This window comes from Nelumbo lutea, chromosome 1 (genome assembly GCF_056320005.1).
Source record: "Nelumbo lutea isolate HS-2025 chromosome 1, American lotus-T2T, whole genome shotgun sequence".
Classification (NCBI taxonomy): domain Eukaryota; kingdom Viridiplantae; phylum Streptophyta; class Magnoliopsida; order Proteales; family Nelumbonaceae; genus Nelumbo; species Nelumbo lutea.
In genome coordinates this window covers 214,643,374-214,660,892 of record NC_142684.1, presented here as the reverse complement: position 1 = coordinate 214,660,892, position 17,519 = coordinate 214,643,374, and the positions used below count along the sequence as shown (strand labels likewise).

At 41.3% G+C, this 17,519-nt stretch overlaps 1 pseudogene across 1 annotated transcript; it reads right to left on the bottom strand.

The window, feature by feature from the left end:
• Positions 1-1,068: 1,068 nt before the first annotated feature.
• Positions 1,069-2,255, bottom strand: LOC148880908 (protein EXORDIUM-like 2 pseudogene; annotated as a pseudogene). The gene has a single exon (XR_016104673.1). The product of XR_016104673.1 is annotated as a protein EXORDIUM-like 2 pseudogene (transcript).
• Positions 2,256-17,519: the final 15,264 nt, after the last annotated feature.

The window sequence follows — 17,519 nt, the reverse complement described above, 5'->3', positions numbered from 1 at the left end:
TTTCTATTTGACTCATTTGGAGTTTAGATTGGAATCAACTGAAAATTTTCAATTTTGTATTAATTAATTTATTATTATTTTATTAGTATTTTATGAATATATAATTATTATTTTATTAGTATTTAACAATTAATATCTTAATATTTATCATTAATTTATGAATATTTTATTAATATCTTAGTATTACTATTTTTATTAATAATTTATTACTAATATATTATTATTTATTTTTATTTTTATCTTATTATTAATCTAGTAAAAGAATGAGAATTTCCTGCCAAACAAACAAAATTTCTGCCAAAGCTAACCCCCACTCCATTTGCTTCTCTTCCTCTTCATTGAGGCAAGCAAAGCTTTTCAACGCCCCAAATCTTTTATTTCAACCATCACACCCTCTTTCTCTGAGCTATAAACCCCACCTCCGTTCTCCAGTCCAGCGGCCACAGTAACGCTGGAAGATGGGTATTACAGTAACCCCGTCCCCATTTCTTGTTGTCTGGTGCCATGGCCGGTCAGCTCTCTCTAGAAACCAATTTTCTTGGCCGCATAGGCGGTCGACTACAACGAACAACAATTTAATCTGTGTTTCTTTTCTTCTATTCCATGTTCACGATGAAGCTATATCTTTTAATCCTAAAAAAACAATTTAAAAAAAGTTGCAAGCTTAAATAAGCTGCAAAAAAAAAAAAAATCTTTTAGCTACAGAGACCTTGACGATATCAGCCATATCTTCTAAACCCCACAAAAATGGGATAATTGAGTAAGTTTTAGCTGAAAGTTTCCACTGTTAAACGGGGTGTGCATCCAATGAAAAGGTTTATAAAATACATGGGGCCGTGAATTTATCACTGGTGTGTGGATCCTCATTGTTAGAATACGTCAAAATGATAAAAAAAAAAGAAGAAAATCATATTGCAGAATTTAGCATAATAAAAGGTACGGAGCGTTGTGCTTGGTTTGAAGGAAAAAGGTGGGGATTACATAGGCTTCCCTACGTTTTCCTTCAACCCAAACACAGCCATGTTTCTCGTGAAGGGGAAAAGCAAATGGAGAGAATCAGGGATTAGGTTTGTCGTAACCCAGGAAAAAATTAATTAATTTTGAAGTTTTTTTTTTGTTTCCGGCCCATTAAATATAGCGTGAATAACGACCGGTCATCGTAGATGTGCTTAGTTCACAACAAACCAGCAGCTGTTACAAAAGGAAGTCTCTACTCTACATGGTTAAGTTTGGAGAGAGCAGAGTTACATGAGTGTCCAGCATGAGGAGGTCTTTGGGTTCCATAGTCCCGGAAGCAAGAACTTGGCACGCCAGCCATGTGCGTTGAAGGCTCTACCCGTAGCCCCATCAATGGCTACCTTCCCAGGGTAACCCGGATGCGCGCCTGTACCGAACACCTTTGAGCAGGCTGTCACCGCCTCGATCTGATTCCTTCCGTGGCCTTGGAAGAACCCAGTATTGTATGGATTAGTGACCATCCCTGCCAAGGCTGAAGCCAAACTGACGACCATTGCATCGGCACCCACCTTGCCGCTTGGTGGCTTCAATACCTTAGATTTCACTGCCCCTTTCTTAGGTTTATGGAACGGCCAGGCGCAATCATATGGGCACTCTAGCACTGGATTCCCGACCACCATATACAATTGTTGGGATTGCCCGGTTGTCACAACCCCATGCAGTGAGCATTTGCCTGTGCACAAGCCCTGGACCGACACATCCTTGGCCGTGAAGATGGCAGCGATCAACGATCGTGACCCACCCGCCGCTTGCTTCACAAGACCGGGTATGATGTCCCGAGTTAAGATATTTCCACTGGAATATGTCTTGTCAGATGTTTGCTTTGCGACGCGAACGCGAATTGGAGGAGGGCTTGCACGTCTGCGGCCGGCCAATATTGCGCCTTGATAACTCTCCACCATCCTCCACCATGTCGAGACCCTTGGCTGTAACCTGGTACCGTCATTGTTGAGTGAACGGATAAATTTCCGGATGACCGATTTATGGCTGCGACCGAAGTTGCCATACCACAAGATGGCAAGGCTCAAGTTCCCCTTGAGGAGAGGGCCGTTGTGGTGGGTTAGGACTGGGTTACGAACCACCAGCGGACCTGAGGAACCCTGAGCAGGAAGGAGAGAGAGAATGGCCAGAGTGGCGAGGAAAACGACTGCCAACTTTGCAGGTGCCATCCTCGTCTCTTGGTCTTCCTCCTCTCCTTGCCTTGTGTCGTCGGTACTGTCTTCTTTTTATACGTGTTGATGTTGATGATCTCTTGGGAACCGCTCTATAACAACACCAATAACTAACCACTAGAGTACTATTGTTGCGGTGAGGCCATAGATGGTTGGGTTAAAAGTTCAAATCACCAGTAGGATCCATCACCATTGAACGGCAGAGACGAAATATGGGGGAGGTTGTTACGGCCGGCAGTTGATGGTGATTATTACTTAATAGTAAATTTCAGGCATCGATCTAAGATATCAAAAATGTAAACCTACTTTCCACAGCAGTTGTAAAACATCGGATCTTTCTTGTACAAACTACTATTTTACCATTAACAAATCAACAACAAAGGCCAGAAAAAAATCCCGTGGACTCAAAATAAGGTACCTAAAATAGTGTAACAAACTCTTAACTATAGGTGATCATTTCAGTCAGGCTCATATATTTAAATCATCACCATCATCATCCATGCCTTATCACAACTATATGGGTTAGTTACATGAATCTTGTTTTGTCAATCTGTTTTATTTAAAGTTATATTCACAATTAAAATATTAGTGATATTTCTTACTATTATTACTCATGTCCTTTTTAGTCATATCCCAAGTTCTTTTAGCCCTTGGTCTCTATGCAAGTGCCCTAACCATCTTACTCTACTCTTTCATTATCACCTATTGGAGCTACTCCTTGGTTCCTAGGGATAACTTCATTCCTAAGACATCTCCAATACACCCTATACCACAACCCTAATGAAACATTTACACCTTACAACAAGTTAAGCCAAAAAAACTAACCAATTCTCAATTAAAGCCTACCTCTTCTCCCCTACCAATTACCTACTCTCATCACAAGACAACAACACCCATTCAAAAAACAAAAGCACAAAATAACCCTAAAAAATCTAGCACAAATTTAACTTTACACCAACTCAAAACTAACCCTTACCTGCATTCTTTATCTACAATTTAGCTAGCAAAATCCAAACCAATACTACTTCAACCTACCCACTGATGAACCAATCAAAAAAATCCCAACCTCTTTCCTTTTCCACCTTATGATATCTCTCACCTACCTACTTAATGCCTAAAGGACTACTCTCCAATGTAGTCTAAAGCTTTTCATTCTCTCCTCTTCTAATCCCACTACCATAAATACTTCTCTAGCATATTCCTTATGCTGCTCGATTTGAGGTAGTTCTTGAGTCGAGGTCGCAATCAGAATGTCTTCCTCGTCTTTTCATTCTTTTTCCTCTTCTTCTGCTTCGTCTTCCTCCGCTTTCATTGCTTCTTCCAATTATGAGTCTGAGTCGGGGTTTTTCATCGAGGTTGTTGTTCTCAAAGTTCCTAAGGTTGATGGACAGGGGACTGAGGCCGAAGAATTTGAGGCATTTGACCATGAGCAGGTTGCTGAATGGGGGGCCGAGGCCGAGTCATCAACCAGGGAGGAAACTACCCTTCCACCGCGGGCTGGTCATCAATTTGGGACCACTCCGTGTTGTCTGAATCCCAAGGATATGGCTCGGATCCAGACTCTGTACTGCATTCCTACGGAATATGAGCTTAGGTGCGAGGACTGGTGAGAGGCCCACAGATGCTCGGACGATCGAGCTTTGTGTGTATGAGAAGAGCCTAGAGTCTGGGTTGAGGTTCCCATTGCATGAGGGGGTAATCGAGGTGTTTGAGAGGTACTGGGTACTGCCGATGCAGTTGATGCCCAACTTGTTTAGGTTCCTGGCCAGTCTCATGTCCTATTGTTTCATCCACAACGTTGAGCTTACCCTGGGGATGGTTACCTACTTCCTTCAATTGAAGCATCACCAACTGGGGTACTATTACTTCTTGGCTAGGTAGCGCATCAAGGTGCTAGTCAGGACCATGGTTCCAAATGTTGCGAAATGTCGCCAATGTCGCCCGACATATGTTGGTGTTGAGGCTTAGTGACATGAAAATGAGTTGTAACATAAATATTACATTATTCCGGTCAGAAATGTCGACCAAGTTGGTCCAGAAAAGCAAAAACAACCATCTTTCCTAATATGTCAATAGGCATGCCGACTAACGTACAAGAAAAAGAATATGGTTTCACATCTAACAAAAAAAAGAGAAAAAAGAGAAAAAAAAAGCATCTACATGATACAAAACATAATTTCATACACAGAGAATCACATACATGCTTAAAAAAAATAAAGAACAAGGGGACAACATGTTACAGACATAGAGAATCATCGTACAAATTTTAAGCTTATAAGAAGAAGAGGAAGAAGGGTTTCATACTTCATAGAAGAAGGGGTTTTTTGTTCCCTTACCTGGAGGCTGGAATGAGGAGTCGAGGCTTGGTTTTGGTCTTCTGGAGGCTGCATCAGCAATTGGTTGGAGTTGGAGGCTGCAGTTGGAGTTGGAATCTTGAGCAATCGAGTAAGTGAGCATCAACCACTTTTCATCTTAGGTTTCTCAGGCTCTCAGCCATTCTCTAACTCAGGTAAGACCATAAGAGCATACCCTTAGATTTTTTAGGAGTAAAAAAAGGAAAAAAAAAAAAACTTGAGGCTGAACTTCCGTCAGAAGCTTGGAACTTGAAGCTGATCTTCAAGTTCTGGGTTTCTTAGATGTGATTTGTGAAGGATAGAAAGACCGAAGGTTGAAGACTTTGAAGTTGAAGCAGAGCTCCCTGAGAGCGTTCTCAGGCTCTCAGCTTTACGGTTTCCCTCTTTCGAATGAATAGATTGTGTGTTGACTGTTGTTAAATTGTTAAGTATAAAAGTTTAAATATGATGTGTGATGGTCTATGAAATGTCCATAGACCATCACAACAGACACATTAATCTCGGTAGATGCTCTACAGTAGATGAAGGTCTACCGTAATATTGTAGACCTTCAACAAAATAACTACATAGTATTTTTAACATAATACAATATATTATTTAGTATTGTTAATTTAATAATATAATATATTGGCATATTATATTAATATAATACAATATATTAATATAAATTATTCCATTAATAATTTATATTTAATATTTCAAAAAATATTTATAAAAAATAATTAACAAAAAAAGAGTAAATTATTTAAGTGTTTATTAAATCAGAAAATTTTATTAACAAAAAAAATATTAATTTATTAAATCAGTAAATTAACAAAAAAAAGAGTAAAATATTTATTAAAAATTATAAAATATTTATTAAATTTTATAATAAATCATAATTTATTCTAAATTTAATATAAAAAATCAGATAAAATTTATTAAATTTTACACTAAATCATAATTTATTATTAAAAAACAGAATAAATTCATTAAGTTTTATAAAAAATTAGAATTTATTAGAGTCTTAAGAGTAAAAGAAGGAGAATCAGATTATTAAATTTATGATAAAACATAATGTATTATAACTTTAATATTTAAAAACATTAGAATAAATGTATTTTTATTTACTAGTGTGAAATAAATATATTAATATTTATAATAAATCAGAATTAACAATAAGAAAAAATCAGATAAGTTTGTAAAAGAATAATAAATCAGTATATAAGTTACAACTTATTAAAATAAAATAGTATATTATTTAAATGAATAAACAATATATTATTTATATTATATAATATATATTTATGTTAATATAAATTACTCATATTGACACATATTTAAAATTAATATTTAAAATAAAATGTTCATCAAAATTAAAGAAATAAAAGCAAAAAGAAAACTAGAATATAAAATAGGCATGCATATAAAATGTTTATTTATAGTAATAGAAGTATTAAATACTTCACCTTTAATTTGATTGTTACTATTGATCAAAATTTATAATAAATCAGAATTACACATAAACAAGTAACATGTCAAAATTCATAATAAATCAGTATAAAAATTTAAAATATATTTTAATAATATAATATATTAGTATATTACATTAATATAATACAATATATTAATATAAATTATTCCATTAATATATACGGTACTATATTATATTTAATATTTAACACAAATTCTTCCATGAATAATTTATATTTAATATTTATAAAATATTTATAAAAAAATTAAAAAAATAAATTAATTACTTTATAATATAAAACATACAATAATTTTCAAGTAATAAAATATTAACTACTTAGTATGTTTAAAATATTTATCAAAAACCAGAAAATGTTTATTAAATTTTATAATAAATCATAATTTATTCTAAATTTAATATAAAAAATCAGAATAATTTTATTAAATTTTATATTAAATCATAATTTATAAATCAGTATATAAATTTAATATTTATTAAAATGGATGAATATATTATTTAAATAAGTAAACAATTAAATTTATAATAAACTTATTAAAATTCACAATAATAAGCATATAAAAATTAAAAACCTTATTAAAACCTTATAGATATGTCAAAATTCATAATAAATTTAGAAAATTGAAATATTTTATCTAAAAAACTGTAATAATTATTGGAAATGGTGATGTTTATCTAAAAATGATATTTTAATAAAAATGTGTATAAACATAATAAATTTAGAAAAATGAAATATTTTGAGAGTATAATTAATACAATATGATCGCTTTGTTGTAATAAACTAATAACTAATAATAAAACTTATATTATAAATTTATAATATTTTAATTTTCTTTATGCAGACTGAGACATTTAAAATGCCAAAACTAGATGATATTGGGTGGCAACATGAAAAACCCGTAGAAGGTGACACAAATAAATCTATTTGTAATTATTATGGCAAGGTAATTGGGAGTGGTGGTGTTTATAGATTGAAACAACATTTGGCAGGTGGTTTTAAAAATGTAGCCCAATGCCAAAAATGCCCAGGAGAAGTAAGTCTAGCTATGCATAAAATGTTACGGGAACAAAAAGCATCATAGCAAGAAAAAGCAAAACGTTCAAAAGAGTTTTAGGATGCACTCTCCCGACCATCACATGAATATGACCAATATGATAGGGTTGATGATGAAGATGACATAGCATATCTAGGTGACTGTGTGACAGAAAGAGACAGAATAACATACAGAAAAGCTATTAAAGAGTCTCTTGAAGATAGATGGAATAATGATCAATTACGAAGAATTAATTCAAGTAGACCAAGCGGTGGCAATCAAAGATCTAGTGTTGGTGGTAGTAGTAGACAAGGACAAGGGCAGAGTAGTATGCATCGTTCATACAATGTACGAGAACTTGAAGTGCCTATAGACTCACAACTAGACTTGTTCATGGGCCGGGTAGCCCGATGACCCAGCCTAGCCCGGCCCACACCCCGGTCAGGCTTGGTCATGTAATTAGGCCTGTAGGCCTGACCTTGGGCCTAACACAGTATGCCCGATTGTGTTTTGGGCTGGGCTCGGGATTTGTCAAAAAAGCCTGACCCGACCCGACTCAATATTATATATTTTATAAAATACATAATATGTATTTTATATATTATATAAAATATATAAGTAATCTAATATTTATTAATATATATATATATATTTATAATTTAATATATACATTTTTTTTTATTTTTTCTTTATAATTTCTCTCTCTCTATCTCTATTCAAATGCTTCAGCAATAGTAACAACATGGGCTAAATTTCGGGCTCGGGCCCAGGCCCGGGCTTTGGGCTTTTTATGAGGGCTGGGCTCGGGCCCAAGTTGTAGACCCAATGGTCGGGCCAGGCTCAGGCTCGGGCCTTAGAAAAATTTGTTAAGACAAAGTGAAAGCCCGGCCCGAGCTCAGCCCATGAACAGGTCTACTTACAACTATATCGATATAAAGATGTAGGTCAAAAGAAATTGAAATCAATGTTTAGTGGTCAAGATTTGAGAAAAAAGCTGGGAAGAGCAATGGCAAAGTTCTTTCATTTTAATCATATTCCTGCCATTGTCAACTCTCCTGTTTAACTAAGTGGCTCACGTGACTGCTTAAACTGGGAAGAGCCCATGATTAATATGATTAATCAAGTAGTCACATGACTGCTTAAACTGTTATGTGACTTGGGCGATTATGGGTTTGGAGCACCCATTCTCTTAAGAGGATAAGACCTATCCACTGATAGAGTCCAAATCCAAATAAAGATTTGGATTATAAACCTCCTAATTCGATTAGGAGTGGTACTTCTTAATGATTAAGAAAAGAGAGATCAAATTGCTCTAGATCACTTCAGCTTTCTCTCTCTGCTCTTGCCACCCAGAAACCCTAGTTCGATCTCCAACTCTTGGGATTGATCTTGATAAGTTCTATCTCTGAATTTTGCAAGAAAATTGCAGAGAAAAATCATGCTTCTCTCCTTTGTTCGACCCAAGCTGTTAGATTGCAGTTTTGCTAAAAATTGCATTGCTGAATCAGCTTCACTCCAAGTTGCGCCATCTTCAGTGGAAGCTGGTTTTGGGATTCAATTTGGGCGCAAGCTACTATTTTGGGAGCTACATTTGTGGAATCCGTATCATGTATACATCTCCCTCCTTTTGGTTTCAAATCTGATCCGATTTCGGTGCAAGAACAATCCTACAAAAATGCATTTTTTCTGAAACTAGGGAATGCGATTCCCGAAAGGCTAAAAGAAATATGATGGACTTTACCTTCCTTCACAAATCCAACTTAAAGCTCTCATAACCATTGAATTAGGGTAAAATACCGTCAAGAGCTCTTAGTATGTTTTTCTATATTTTTAACATGTTTTAAATGACTTGGGTCATTCTTTCTTTTTGTTTTTTTTTTTTTTTGTTTTTTTCTTCTATGAATAACTTGGGTCGTAGAACTAGCTTTACCCAAATATACACGGGTAATGGACAAACAATATGTCAAAATATAAAGTTGTCAAAATGCCATTGGCAAACTGATCAAAGGAGAAACATACCATCTCTGATGGAGGGCGATTTAACCAAACCTCCTGAGAAGGTGACATGTGGACGTGACTTGACACAAGTGACAGCTCAGCATAACAGCCTGGCTACGACTAAGTAACGAGCTCGCAGGACAGCTCGCTACAACGCAAGCTCGAGGACCCCCGATGTACTGAAAGGGAATACTCCAAGATAAGTCTATCCCAGCTCGCGAGCTAGGATAACCAGCTCGCTCCAATTGCCCCAAAGGCAACCTCAGGCGGAATCACCTCGAAGTACCTCTAGGAGCTCGCTACAAGGCAGCTCGTAACGGGATAGCTCGCTACAAGGCAGCTCGCTACTAAGCGACGCGACGTTTTTCAGGAAGCTTCTACCTGACAAGATCGTACCCGTCAGACTGCATCACGTCTCCTGGCTGATGGCGTAGTCCCTGCCAGCTCAACAGACTACACCCATGTATCTCGATAGGAGGTGGCATGTCTGTCTTTTCCGGGACGTGTCACTCATCTGATTGGGTAGTACTCTGCAACAGTTACCTGCGCAACCCTGGCAAATAATGGTTGTGACAGAGATCCAGTGGCGGTTACGCCCGATTTGACAAGAACACCCATATTTAAGAGCCCCATGCTCGAAGGGGCGAAGGTATTTTGAATGAATCTTCAGTTAATCTCGAACTCTCTTTGATCTAGCACGACCTGCACTCTTAGCCTTCTTTGCACTACTTACTCCTCTCTCAAGCGTTCTAACTTAAGCATTGGAGTATTACCACCGGGAAAATTCCCTGGGAATCCTTCACCGTCCTCTTCTCAGGTACCGTCCGTCGCCAGCTAGGAGCCAGTCGACTGCCAGCTAGGTGTGCATGGATTGCGTAGCATCATTTGTCATCGTCTGTGGGAAACGCTTCAAAAAGCCATCCTCTAGTTCCTGCAATTTTCCTCTAAGAACTCAACATTCATGGCTTCCTCTAGCAATGCCGGACGTGGTGCCGACCAGAACGCTTTTGGGGAGCAACCCCAACTCCCCACCGTCTGTATTGGATAGTTTACTATCCCCCTCTCTATGGACAGAATTCCTAGCTTGAACGTGCCTCTCACAGTGGCACCCATGAATGCTCCACTCCCTTCCACGGTTGGAGAGACCTTTGCTAAAACTTCGGTTCTTCCCCCAGTGACTAACCAGAACCAGTTGGAAGACCTAGTGCAGTGTATGCGAGCCATGCAAGCTCAAATGCAGCAGTTCCAGTATTTTCAACTCTACCAGCAGCAAGTGCTGCATCAAGTTTCTCAGTACCAGTACCAACAACAGTTCCCTTCCTTGCCTTAGGCCCAGCAGCCGCTTCCCCCTCGGCATCTGGCCTCGAAGCAAGCCAAGGTCTCCCACCAAAGCGAATGTCCTTGTCAGGGAGAGGCCTCTCAAACCCAGAATCCTTCCAAGAGCCAAGCCTCATCCCATGGCAAGAAGGAGAGACCAGTCCTAGATGCACCTGGCAGCAGCACCAACGCTGAGCTGACGAAGCAGCAGCGGAGGCGCCGATGAGCTTTCCGAGCTGCTACTCGCGTCTTACCCGAGCTCAGGGGTATGGAAGAGGTAAGTTCAGATGAAGTAAAAGCTACTCCTCTCCTTTAAGTTCCTTCCCCTCTGTCACCAAAACTTCTTGCTGTCCCTATGCCAAAGGACTTCAAGCTCCCTCCACTAGATAAGTATGATGGATCCTTCGATCTGAATGATCATGTGGATGCCTTCCAGTCCAAGATGCACCTGGCAAGAGCCAGTGAATCCTGTATGTGCATGGCTTTCTCCACCACCTTCAAAGGAGTGGCTTGCACATGGTAACGAAATCTCTCACCCGGATCGATAAGAAGCTGGGTGCAGTTTGTGCAAGTCTTCACCTCCCATTTTGTCACCAGCAAGAGATGCCCAAGAACTCAGGAAAGCCTCCTCGACATAGTTTAGAAGGAAGGGAAGTCCATCCGGAGTTACATCAAGTGGTTCAATGATGCTTGTTTACAAATACCCAATATGGACCCCGCAGTTCGTCTCATCGCGGCCAAGCGAGGCATTACCCATAAAGAATTTAAGTGGTATGTGGTTGTCAATCAACCCAAGAGCGTAACTGAGTTCCTCAGGCTCGCGGATCAGTTTATAGGGACAGAGGAAGAGATCAACCAGAAGGGCGAGCAGGCCCTCGAGAAAAGGAAAAGGGAGACAAAGCCTCCAACTCAGGGCGATAGCAAGAAGAAGAAGGACCAAGCTTGGAGGGCAAGGCCAAACTAGCCTTTCCGAGCTCCAACAGTAGAAAGGACGGACTACACGCCCCTGAACGCGAAGTGGGCTGAAATCCTTATGGCGATCAAGGACACCCCGTATGTGAAGTGGCCACCCCGGCTAAAGGCAAATCCTAATGTAAGAAATAAAAATTTGTATTGTAGTTTCCATAAAGACCACAGTCACAGCACTGAGAATTGTAAGAACCTCTGCGACAAGATAGAGGAGCTCATCCGTTGTGGGTACTTGAGAAATTTTGTACAAAATGATAATAATAATAATAATAATAATAATAATAATAATAATAATAATAATAATAATAAAGCAGGTCCATAGGGGGAGCAGAATAGAGATGCTCCCGAATCCAGCAGGCAGGCAGAGCAACCGCAAAGGCTGCACCTCAGCTGTAGCTCAAACATCAACTCGCGAGGCCGCTAGGGAAGAACAGAACCCCCCGAAGTGGCCAAGGGTGGAAGGCCCAATCTTCTTCACAGAGAATGACACGCGCAGGGTCCACTACCCCCATGATGATGCGCTCGTCATAAAGGTAAAGATCAATGACTTTGAAGTTAGGCGAGTCCTCATTGACTCGGGCAGCTCAGCATATATCCTCTTCAATGTAGCCTTCGACCAACTTCAGCTCCAAGAGAGTGACCTGAAGCCTGCGAACACTCCCCTGGTAGGCATCAGCGGAGAGGAAGTCTGGCCCCTGGGAAGGATTATAGTACCTGTGGAAGTCGGCACTTGGCCTAGCATATGAGGCTCAACCATGACTTCTTGGTGGTCGCAACCCCCTCCCCGTACAAAGCCATAGTAGGTCGGTCGATCACCCATGCCTTACGAGCTGTGGTCTCCACTTACTATTTGGCCATGAAGTTCCCCATGGACTTCAGAATCGGGATAGTGCGAGGTGACCAGCTTGAGTCTCGTAAATGCTACGTCGTTGCTCTCAAAGAGAAAGCCAAGGTGGCCGACGACCTTGAGCTAGAGCGACCCACAGAGCAGTGCGAGGAGCCAGCTGCGCCCATGAAAGAGACCGTCTCCATCCCGGCATCGACGGAGGACCCAACCCAGTCACTTCAGATCGGCGCTTCCATTGAGGAGCCTCTGCGATCTAAACTGGTACGCTTCCTACTTGAAAATTTAGATGTTTTTGCATGGTCCGCGGCAGAAATGCCCGGTATAGACCCTAGCATCATAACTCATAAGTTTAATACTGATCCTGTAGTTAGGCCAGTTAGACAGAAGAAACGCAACCTATCCCCAGAGCGATGGAGGGCAGTCGACGAGGAGGTCAGGAAGCTCCTCGCAGCCGATTTTATCAGGGAAGTCCATTACCCGAGCTGGGTGGCCAACCCCGTTTTGGTAAAGAAGGCTAACAGTAAATGGCGCATGTGTGTCGACTACACTGACCTGAACCGAGGCTGCCCAAAGGATTGCTTCCCACTCCCTAGGATCGACCGTCTGGTGGACGCGACCTCAGGGCATGAGTTGCTGAGTTTTCTAGATGCCTATTTGGGCTACAACCAGATCAGGATGGACCCAGCAGACGAAGAAAAGACTACCTTCATAACCGAGCTTGGCATGTACTGTTACAAGGTCATGCCCTTCGGGTTGAAAAATGCTAGGGCAACCTTTTTGAGACTTGTAAATAAATTATTTGAGCCATTGATTGGCAGAAAAATGAATGCTATGTAGACGACATGGTCGTCAAAACCCAGTTTTCGCATGATTTAATACAAGACTTGCATTCAGTTTTTGAAATTCTACATAGATTTAACATGAAATTGAACCCGAATAAGTGTCTTTGATGTCACCTCGGGTAAATTCCTGGGGTACGTTGTTAACCGGCGCAACATTGAAGCTAACCTGGACAAAATAAAGGCCATCCTAGACATGAGACCACCCCAGAAACTGAAGGAGGTTCAGAGGTTGAATGGCCGGATAGTTGGTCTGAGCCGCTTCATGTCCAAGTTGGCAGACCACTGCCTGCCTTTCTTTAAAGCAATCAAAAGCAAAGGGTTTGAATGGACCGAAGATTGCCAGCTCATGTTTGACGAGCTCAAAAAGTACCTCGCTAATATACCGATCTTAACCTGGCCTGAGGAGGGCAATGTTTTGAAGTTGTACCTCTCGGCAAGTGACGAGGTGGTTAGCTCGGTACTGATAAAAGAGGTAGATCAGGTCCAACGACCTATCTACTATGTTAGTAAAGTATTGCGGGGTTAGCTCGCGTTTGGCCATGCATACTTGAAATAGAGATCCTATCATGCCATTGAGTTTAGTATTGGTTAGATTTTCCATAGAAGATGTGGATAATAAGGTGCTGGAGGTAGTGGTGGGATGAGTCGTGAGGTGATCATGCTTCTATTGATCTTATGTTTAAGATAGACAAGAAGGTTGATCTGAATAGAGTAGTTGATAAAACAAATAGGGGTGGAAAGTTTTTCTTAAGAGGTAAGGAATGTTTGGGTTATGGTTGAGTTGGCTTCAGATGCCACGTGTTATTTCTGTGGTCATTTTATTTCATCGGTCTCAGTGTTATGCCACTTCTGTGGTTCACCTTATCTTTTCAATCACGCCAGTACCACGTCATATAGATAAGCGTAACCAAGATAGGAAATAATCGCATGGATAGGGACAATTCCATCGAGGATTAGGACTTATCCTGAAGACCTCGGTAGGCAACTTCATCCCGACAACCCCGAAAGCCTCATCTGATCCAGACACGGATCTTTGGCTATAAAAAGGTACCTCCCACTCAAGGTAAAGGATCCAACTTTTTAGCTTCCATACTATTATTATGCTCGGACCAGAATTGTTCTCTACCTGCTAGGTCCGACTGCCTGCCGTTTTCTACTAACTTGAGCGTCGGAGTATCTACCTGGGGATGACTCCCCGGGCCTCTGACTCTTTTCTTAGTTTCAGATCTTGGAGTGTGGTTTCGTCCTTCCACCTCGGCTCTGCCAAGTTGGCAGGATTATCTAACTGCGACCTCGGTTCAAGAACTACATCAGATTGGTGTCGTTTATGGGAAACACACAAAAAACCTTCCCAAAACTCTCTCTTTATTGCGCAATCATGAAAGATGCTGACAAACACATATGAATGATCAACATGCTGATCCCCATCTTGGGTATCATGTTCTCAACGCAGGCCTCTACGCCGTGAAACTGAATAACCTCAGCAACAAGTCGCAGTCGACCCTACCCAATTTTAGGCAATGCAAGAAAATGTCGACCAAATCTTGGCGATGATGCAGTCATTGGGATCTACAACACAACCTCCTCAGACCGTCCCCCCCTCCTGCCCCAATGCGTACTACAGCTGATCCTCGCCCTGAGAACCCTAAAACGTGCCAGTCGGACAAGGACAGGGCATGGCCGGATCAAGAAAAGCAACAAACATCAAGAAGATCGGGCTCCTCGGCTCGGTCCTGTGAACTGTAACCGAACACACCGATCTACTCATATTTTGGTTAAGGAAAGACTCGGCAGACGGACACAACAACAACCAGTCTCCATCGCCGAGTCTAGTTCGGTCAAGGATTGCCCAACACCGCCTAAGAAAGGAAGAGCTATGGAAGACTTCGATAAGCCACATGCAAGTGCGGTAGAGGAAGGGGGAGTCCCTCCGAGAGTACTTCTCCAGGTTCAACACTGAAGCTCTACAAGTTCGGTCGTTGAACCAGTCAGTAGCTATCATAGACATCCAATATGGTTTGTGCCCCTCTTCATTTAACTTCTCAATCTCAAAGAACCCTCCTCAGACCATAGCCGTGCTGATGAGTCATGTTCAGAAGTACATCAATGCGGAAGAATCGCAAGCACAACTGAAGGATGAGGAGGAATGGCTTGAAAGGAAGAAGAGAGATCCCGAGGAGTGCAAGATAGAAAGGACGGACCGGGATAACAATAGATAGGACCATCGACTTGACCAACGACCGAGAACTTTGCCCCCGACCTACAGGAATTTCAAGCCACTGACTGCACCGCGGTCTGAAATCTTGATGCAGATTTGTGATAGCAAGTACATCAGATGGCCTGAGAAGATGAAGACTCAGAGCAACAAGAGGAACTGCGACAAATACTACAAGTTCCATAGGGACCACAACCACAAGACAGATGCCTATCATGATCTAAAGCACCACTTCAAGGACCAGATCAGGCACGAGTACCTCGGAGAATTCATCGACATCAAAGAACACAAGCCAAAAGAGGAACCGCACCCCAGACCCCCAGGCCGAGCTCCCAAAACCGTAGCCATTGCTGTGATCTCAGGGGGAATGGCCTCCAAAGGGGAGAGCAACTCAAATCGAAAAGGTATGCATGGTTGCTTGAGATCGACAATAGAGAACAAAAGAAAAGAGGACCCAATCACCTTCAGCAACGATGATCTCAGGGGGGTCTAGACCCCGCACGATGACGCCTTCGTGATCACCGTTGAGATAGCTAACTACGAAATTCGACGCATCCTAGTAGACAAAGGGAGCTTAGCCAACACCCTATTCAAAGAGGCCTTTAACCAACTTGGCATCAGTAAAGATTGCCTCATGTCAATCAACACTCCCTTGATAGACTTCTCCGAGGAGTCACTCATGCCTAAGGGGAAAATCACCTTACTCCTGTTGATCGAAGATGGTGAGATAACTTCCACAGCAATGGTGGATTTCATCATTATCTGTTGTTTTTCGTCCTAGAACACCATCCTTGGCCGATTGACCTTGAATGCTCTGCGGGTCTCTGTCTCTACATTTCACCTCGCCATGAAATTCCCAACCCTGTACAGAGTGGGAGTGGCATGTGGAGACCAAAGGGTGGCATGACAATGTTAAATGACATCCTATCGAGGAAAGTGCCAAACTGCAAAGACACTGACCACAAAGAGCATAGACCTGCAAGACGAGCTGAAGACACAGCGCGACCAACCCGTCGAAGATTTGATACAGGTGTTGTTCTCCAAAGAAAACCCCAAGAAGACAATCCATGTCAGATCTCTCCTGGATAATTGTCTTTGGGAAGACCTTATACAGCTGTTGAGGGACCATGCCGATGTGTTTGCTTGGTTGGTGACGGATATGTCGGGGATTGACCCCAGGGTCATCACTCACCGCCCAATCCGCGCTACCGATCAATTAGGAAAAAGAAGAGGAGCTTTGCCATAAAACGGTGGCAGGTGATCAACGAGGACATATAAAGAAGTGCAATGCCTCACTGGACGAGTAGCCGCCCTCAGTAGGTTCATGTCCAAATCTGCAATATGGTGCTTTCCCTTCTTCAAGGTCCAAATCTGCAATCTCCAATGGACTGAGGAATGTGAACGATCCTTTCAGGAGCTGAAGAGGTACCTAAGCTCGCCGCCTCTCCTCACAAAGTTGAGCCCTGGAGACGAGTTGTTGCTCTACTTCTCAACCGGAGATGAGGTGGTTAGCTCGGTACTGGTCAAGGAGGAAGACTGGGTACAAAGGCCGATCTACTACATCAGTAAGGTCCTTAACGGTGCAAAAACCCAGTACACAAACTTAGATAAGGTAGCCCTAGCCCTAGTCACCTCGGCAAGAAAGCTTAGGCCATACTTCCAAGCCCACAACGTCTTGGTGATTACCGACCAATCTCTCAAGCAAATCCTATAGAGACTGGAAGCATCTGAACGCCTAGTCAATTGGAGTGTGGAGCTGAGCGAGTTCGACATCAACTATGCACCTCGACCCCCATCAAAGCCCAAGTCTTAGCCGATTTCATTGCGGAATGCACCTTCACAGCACCAGATCCGGCCCTAGCACCTCAGATATGGACTCTATGTGGACGATTCATTTATACTTAGGCCCGAGCCTAAGCCTGATCTAATCATCAGGCCTAGGTCTTGAGCCCGAGCCTGGCCAAAAATTTGGAAAAAGATTTTTCTTTTTTTATTCAATAAAAATTATTTTATTTATATTAAAAGACCGCATAACCTAAAAAAAATGAAAGATCTCACTATTACTTGATAAAAAGAGAAGAATAGTAAAGAAAAAATATATTATATATTTTTTATTATATGAAATATATTTTTATTATAAAATACATCAAGTTGAGCTTGAGCTCGGGCCAGGCTTTTTTCAGAAACCCCAAACCCAAGCCTGTGGGCTTGAAATCTTGTCCAAGCCTGACTTAGATCGGGTCGGGCCATGCAATCAGGCTACCTAGCCCATGAACAGGTCTA